This window comes from Hyalella azteca, unplaced genomic scaffold (assembly GCF_000764305.2).
Source record: "Hyalella azteca isolate HAZT.00-mixed unplaced genomic scaffold, Hazt_2.0.2 contig2770, whole genome shotgun sequence".
Lineage (NCBI taxonomy): Eukaryota > Metazoa > Arthropoda > Malacostraca > Amphipoda > Hyalellidae > Hyalella > Hyalella azteca.
In genome coordinates this window covers 55276-63328 of record NW_025933032.1, presented here as the reverse complement: position 1 = coordinate 63328, position 8053 = coordinate 55276, and positions in this window count along the sequence as shown.

Genomic DNA, 8053 nt, shown 5'->3' with positions numbered 1-8053 from the left:
AATATATGTACACAATTACTGAAAACAATCTGACAAATTCCGGTGCATACATCTTTTTGGTGGCTAACATAAAGAGTTATTTCGATGGGCCAAGCGCAGTTGGCAAGCCAATTTTTGAGATGGATGACAACCTGTTAGTTCATTGCTAATTGGCATTCTTCAGCTTAATTTACTATTTAATTTAGGCTTAATTAATGTGTTTTTAACAAACGCTTGTAATATTTCTATAACAATCTTCGTACGTCACCACCACCATCATTCCCATTCATCGGCATGTTTTTAAGTACAATTTTGAACGGTGATATATATGAGCCTGAAGAGTCTTAATGAATAAAAAATATTCCTGTGGACGTAGACCTTGATCGATGATGGGAAATCCGGCATGAATCCCGCTAATCGATATCTACTTAAGAGTATCATTCATTAAATATCTATTAAAAGTTTTTGAAAATTGTAACCACTATACTTAATTTTTTCCAAGTTTGTAAAAATATTTTATGTCAATTGCCCCATATCTGTAGTGCAACAGATAAATTTGGCTGCGGTTTCCAAAAGTATCGCACCGCTGTGCCCCTTTCACCCATACATTACCGAGAGATATCCCCTCGATACTTACCCATACATTTCGCCCACAGCATTGTGAAAATTGCCTCCTGTTAATATCTTTCACTATCCACTTGGGACGAACGAATCGGTCTAGTCCAACCACTCACATTGCAGGTGCATTCGTGCCAGGTGACAACTCACTTAGTTATTCCAAGAGAAGAGTGGGAGTGAAAATTTATCACTAAGTGCTCAGTATTTTTTTATATTCATCTGAATCGCTAGTACAATGTATGTATTTTATGCTAGTTAATTTCTATTTACTTTTCACTGCTGTGGGTGAGATTGCAAACGATTGCATCACGCAGTAGCGTATTTATTTAGAAAAGTGAGCGTTGTCGTGCCTTGGTGCAAGATTTCAGTTTAGCACGAAAGTAAGTACTAATACAAATCGTACTTCACTCACTTTCAGGCAAAAACTGCCCAAATTTCCAAAAAGCCATATATATGTTTCCGATGCATCAGATTAAATTCTCGACTAGCTAACGAAACGCTCCGTTATTTTGGATTAGAAACAAGTCCATAAAGATGACCTAACATTTTAGAAATTTATAGAACTGAAGAATAACCTTCAATACGATGTATTATTAGAAAAATCTAATGAAAAACCTTATTTAAAATATATCTATCACCATAAAGTGAGCTATCCCTTCACCCTTAACACAGTTAACATAAGGACAAAATCTAAATTTTCTACGAGTCATCAGAAAAAAACGTATTCGAGTGTGAAGGATAGCTCGCTAAATATTAGAGTTCCCGTTAAAATTGGCCTGTCATGTCAAGCGCGCTGGAAGCCTAGCTGCACTGCTTGCCAAGCCCTGAAGACGCGCGCATCTGTCACGCTCTTCGTTCCCAGTCAGCGTTGCTTTGGTGCACTGCGGTGTGCTCCGGTAAGCTGCGTCATGTGAATTAATATTTGTAATTTTCGTCTTAGCCATAATATACTGAAATTATATCACTTGTGTTTAGTTGGTTTAGGTGGGGTTCATTAAGGATGTGAATTAGATGTAAGATATCTGCCTTAAGGTCTGACTTAACGGTTTCCGTTTACCAGCTAGTCATTTCGCCAGCAAGTATTTTTTTCTATTCGTCTACATGTTGCCAGCCCCCCAACAGTCTGCTCGCTTTAACTCCCTAGCGCGGCAGCACCTGTAGCCTGATGCTATATCCCTTTTATTTAAGGTACGCCGGTGGGCCTGCGAGGTTTCCCTGACCAGTTCACCTCCGGAGCCTTTGCATTGTTCTCGTTGTGACTAGAGATGAGCAGCACGACGTGCCTGCTTCTATCGTGGGTTGCTTCACTACGTCACCGTCAGGGGCCACTGCAACCTCGGCAATCTTGAACTTGCTTAAGTTGAGTGGGGCACGTAAACGTGCCTCCACGTGCACGTATGCGGGCCTCCACGTGCACGTATGCGGGCCTCCACGTGCACGTATGCGTGCAGTTCAGTGGGGCACTTATGCGTGCTTCCACGTGCACGTATGCGTGCCTCCACGTGCACGTATGCGTACAGTTCAGTGTGGCATGTATACGTACCTCCACGTGCACGTATGCGTGCAGTTCAGTGGGGCACGTATGCGTGCCTCCACGTGCACGTATGCGTGCCTCCACGTGCACGTATGCGTGCCTCCACGTGCACGTATGCGGGCCTCCACGTGCACGTATGCGTGCAGTTCAGTGGGGCACGTATGCGTGCCTCCACGTGCACGTATGCGTGCCTCCACGTGCACGTATGCGTGCAGTTCAGTGGGGCACGTATGCGTGCCTCCACGTGCACGTATGCGTGCAGTTCAGTGCGGCACGTATGCGTGCCTCCATACCGTGTGTAGGTGTGAGACCGTGAGAAGCCGACTAGGACCGTAGAGCGTAGACTGTTCAGTCTATTATCCCCGCCACTTTTGCTTCTAATTTGTTTCATTTTGGTCATTCCTCTAGACACATTCAGGCGTATAATCATAAGCAGTTATGCCCGGGTGCTCATGAACCTCCTAAATTGTTGTAATTATATTCTTCACATTCATTTCGCAACTATCACATTTTAGAATTTTACGCAGTTATTCAGCGGCCAGCAACGGATAATCGATATAAGTGGTAATTGATTAAACTGATAATTAATTTAAGTGATAATTGATTAAACTGATAATTGATTTAAGTGATAATTGATTAAACTGATGATTGATTTAACTGATAACTGATTTAAGTGGTAATTAATTAAACTGATAATTGATTTGGGTGATAATTGATTTATCTGATAATTGATATAAGTGATAATTGATTTAACTGATAATTGATTTAACTGATAATTAATTTATCTGATAATTATTTTCACTGATAATTGATTTCACTCATAATTGATTACTGTTAATTTATCCTCTTTTACTCGGTCTTAGCCTAATTTGCATTCACTCCAGGACGCGTGTCGTGACGGAATATGTCGTGTGGGAGAAGCGGTGGCGCAGCTCGGTGGCCTCTCCCGTGGACAATGGCAGCGGTTTAGTTTAATTTCTTTGCAATAAATCATAGACAGATTTATTACATGCTTTACCCTTGTTTTCCTGTCTTCGCCGGAATAAGATTTTCGTCACGATGATGCATACAATAAAACATTCAAGCTGCCAACATTAGAATGCACCAATGTCTGTTATCAGCAGAAAATACCATATGCATGAAAAATTCCATTCGATTCATGCGTCCGAATGGATGAGGTGTGACGCTCAAAAAAACGTTTCCCCACCACATGATATTCTAGATCTGATTAAAATTCACCCACCACTTCAGCTTCTCTTACTTTAGCGAGCAAATAAGTTGCTAATGATGAATAATATTCTAGCATCCTTATAACAATTTTTGTACGTCACCATCATTCCCATTCATCGGTACTTTTTTAAGTCCAATTTTGATGGTGATAAATTTGAGCCTGAAGAAGCTTTATGAAGAAAAAGTATTCCTGTGGACGTAGACCTGGATGATGTGAAATCCGGCATGAATCCTGCTTATCAATATTTACCTAAGAGAATCATTCGTCAAATATCCATTAGAATATTTCGTAAACTATAACAACAATACGAGATTTTTTCCAAGTGTGTACAAATAATTGATGTAAATTTTCATATATCTGGTATGCAATTGATCAATTCGGTTACGATTTGAAAAAGTATCGCACTATTGTGCCCATTTCGCCCACAATTTTCGCCCACATCATTGTGAATATTGTCTCCTTATAGTTTCTTTCACTATTCACTTGGTACGAACGAATCATTCTATAGTCCAACTTCTTACATTGCAGGTGCATCAGTGCCAGGTGAGAACTTATTTAGTTACTCCTCAAAATGAGTGATGAAAATAATCCATTATGAAGTTCTCAGTATTTTTTGTCATATATAGAAATCACCTGCTTGATATAGTGGCCAATTTTCAATGTTCTGATTTGGATAATTTTGAACGCTCTGATGAGATTGCGACTGACTGCATCTCTGAGCAGCGTTTCTATGAAGCTTCAATAAAGATTGATAATTGTGTAAAATTCAGCAGGAAAGAGTTGTAGCAGAAATCCTACGTTACTTTCATCCGAAAACTGCGTAAATTTCCATAAAGCCAGAAAACCGTATATATGTTGCCGATTATTTCTTTGCATCAAATTAAATTATCGCGTAACTAACTAAACGCTCCGTTCTATTGGAACAGAAATAAGTCCATTAAGATGACCTATTAATTTTGAAATCCATAGTACCAGTCCATTAAGATAAGAATAAGTCCATTAAGATGACCATTGAAATCCAACGCAATGAAATATCAAAATTTTTTACATGTCTTTATTACTCCGACAAATTTAGGTTCATCAGTTATAACATAAGCGTTGCAAAGCCTTCACTTTGTTCTATAATTGATAATGTGTAAATGTACTTGAGCCGTCGTTAAATAATATCGGAATGTACATTTGAAACCTCATCTTCAAAACCTGCAGTTTAGTTCATCAAAATTCCTGAAAAAATGCAGAAGCAGATAATTATTTGAATGATAGGCTTTAAAAGGGGCAGGAGTTGTAGGACCGGACAGTTGCTATCGCGCCCCCCTCATTCGGCTATGCGCACTCACGCCGAGCAGTGTGATGTGCCTGTTTCTGACAGTGACTTTAGGGTGTTAGCTTCTACCTCCGGTACTTCAGATTTGCGTATCTAAGAATCATTGTATATTTTTAAGCTTAGGCCCAGTTTAAATTCAGCTGTGAGCTCCTATCCCCTTGAAATTGTGAATATTTAGGTTTTTATGCCATATTTGGTTTTTATGCCATATATTTGTTTTGTTTAAAGTTACAACTAATGAGGAATGGATGATGTGAATTATATGCCTATAAATATATTCAATTTTTAAGGAAACACTATTTTGTAAAAAGTGACGACCTGAGCCCATTGCCCCACCCCTGGGGCAATGGGCCCATATGGGCTTGGGGCAAGGCGCCCACCCCTGGTCACTTTACCACATTTGCATATTTCTGTATTAATGTCACTTATTTGCTTAAATCGCAAGTTGACTAAAAATTTAAAAGCAAAGAATAGTCCACAAAAATTCATATCTTTATAGAAAACGTTTCGGAGTCCAGCTCCATCGTCAGTTCGTAGAATCTAGAATATACATAGAAAGTCACAAGTTAATACAATTGAAAGCACAGAACACAATTAGAACCTAAATTTACAAGTAATATGGCATAAAAACCTAAATATTCACAATTTCAAGGGGATAGGAGCTCACAGCTGACTGGGCCTAAGCTTACTGGGCCTAAGCTTAAAAATATACAATGATTCTAAGATACGCAAATCTGAAGTACCGGAGGTAGAAGCTAACACCCTAATTAAAGTCACTGTCAGAAAGAGGCACATCACACTGCTCGGCGTGAGTGCGCACAGCTGAATGAGGGGGGCGCGATAGCAACTGTCCGGTCCTACAACTCCTGCCTCTTTTAAAGCCTATCATTCAAATAATTATCTGCTTCTGCCTTTTTTCAGGAATTTTGATGAACTAAACTGCAGGTTTTGAATATGAGGTTTCAAATGTACATTCCGATATCATTTAACGACGGCTCAAGTACACTTACACATTATCATTTATAGAACAAAGTGAAGGCTTTGCAACGCTTATGTTATAACTGATGAACCTAAATTTGTCGGAGTAATAAAGACATGTAAAAAATTATGATATTTCATTGCGTTGATAATCTGAAGTGGGCCATTAATCCTGTAGTTGGAGGGGAGGCTTAGCCCATATTATTTATATTTATATATAAGGTAATAATGGCTAGTTGTGTGGTTATTTCTTCAAATTAACCTTGTATTCAAGCCACATTATACTGAATTTGTCGGAATTCCAATGTAAAAAGTTTAAATGAATGCAATAAATGAGCATAAAATAAATTGAAGAGTTTAAAGATATTTTTAATAGGCCTAATACGTCGCGGGGTTACTGTTCCCTCCACAGATAGCAATGCGAATATATCGAACTGGAACTCCTCTAGTCACGCAATTAGAAAATGTCCATTTGATGGCATGTGTACATTTGTGTTAAATTAGGTATTGGCAACACTAGTTGTTGATAAATGTTCATCAACAATTAAAATGTTGTTCATCAACTCCTTCAAATTTCTACAATTTGCGTCTTGCATCTTAAAAATTCATATTTATCAATAGTTATTGGTATTGGTGATTATGTTTATTCCTAATTAGCCTAGTTTTATTATTAATTCGACATTCTGCACAATCAATAATATCAGCGAGCATGCAATCATATTCGTCATATTGGCCTATAAACAATTTTTTAACATCGCTACTTAATAGAGAAATAAACTGACATTGTAATTCGCTGGGCATCCAGTGGTCATGGGGTAAAGTATACGATGAATAAGTATAACAACGATAAAATTTGTATGAGAATTTCGTATGATGTTTACATAGGATTTATTTCGTTTTCCAGCACATGCTTGTGTTTTTGCTGCTCATCATGAGAGGCAGATAAATATTTCAGAGCTGCACGGTGAGAAGGGGGCCTTCCCAGGGAGAATACACCATCTTCAGACACCATATTCATCATTAGCAACTTATTTGCTTTATAATGTGAGAGAAGTTGAAGTGGTGGGTGGATTTTATTTAGGTTTATAATACCATATGATGGGTGAAAACGTTGCTTGAGCGACACATTTGGGGCCTTATCCATTAGGACGCATAGATCAAATGGAATCCTTAATTTTTCATGCACATGACATTTTCTGCTGATTGCATTGGTGCATTGCATTGGTGCATTTGAATTTTTGCTGCTTGGCTGCTTTGATCGTTCCCATGCTTGATCGTTTTTTATATATCCTTGGATGATTTACTCGTATGTTTGTCCGTTCCATGGGTTTGTTTTATATATTTAGTTTAGTTTCCGCTCATATGATTTTCCTCTAGAAGTTCTCAAAAAACTCAGATATTTATGGCAATTTGTTATCAAAATTCATGAGTTTGACTAGGGGATTTTTTTAGTAATTATTCCTCATGTTAACTGTAATGGAATAGCTCACTTCATAGCGCCGAACATATTTACAGGCATTTGAAGTGCCTATAGCTCATTGATAATTGCTCACAGGTAATAGGCATAATTATTGAAAAATTAATTTAAATACCGTAAATATCATAGTGATTGTTCAACTAACATGCGCGGGTTATTCGTGGTCGATGGATTAGATAAAAAAAATCATTTACACAATTTTAAACTTCACTATAAATAAATAAAAAATTAAGTTTTTCATTAAATTATTAAAATACTTCATCATATTGACGGAAATTCTTCAGTAATATGGATTTCAAAGTTAATAGGTCATATTATTAATGGACTTATTTCTGTTCCAATGGAACAGAGCGTTTAGTTAGTCGATAATTTATTTGGATGCAAATAAATAATCGGAAACATATAGACGGATTTCTGGCTTTATGGAAATTTACGCAGTTTTCCGATGAAATTGAAGCAGGATTTGTGTTAAAACACTTTTTCCTGCTGAATCTTACACAAATACCCGGCTTTATTTATAGCTTCATCATGGATACGCTGCTAAGAGATGCAATCAGTTGCATCTCGTCAGAGCGTTCAAAAATAACTAAAGCATCAGAAAATTTATTTAACCTACAGTGTGCAAGTGATTTTGTCATATGAGAAGAAATACTGAGCACTACAGAATATATTCTCGTCATCCCTTATTTTGAGGAATAACTAAATAAGTTACCACCTGGCGCGAATGCATTTGCAATGTAAGAGGTTGGACTATAGACCGATTCGTTCGTACCAAGTGAATAGTGAAAGAAATTATAAGGAGGCAATATTCACAATGATGAGGGCGAAATTTGTGGGTGAAATGGGCAAAATAGCGAGATACTTTTTCAAATCGTAGCCGAATTGGTCTATTGCACACCAGATAAATGAAAA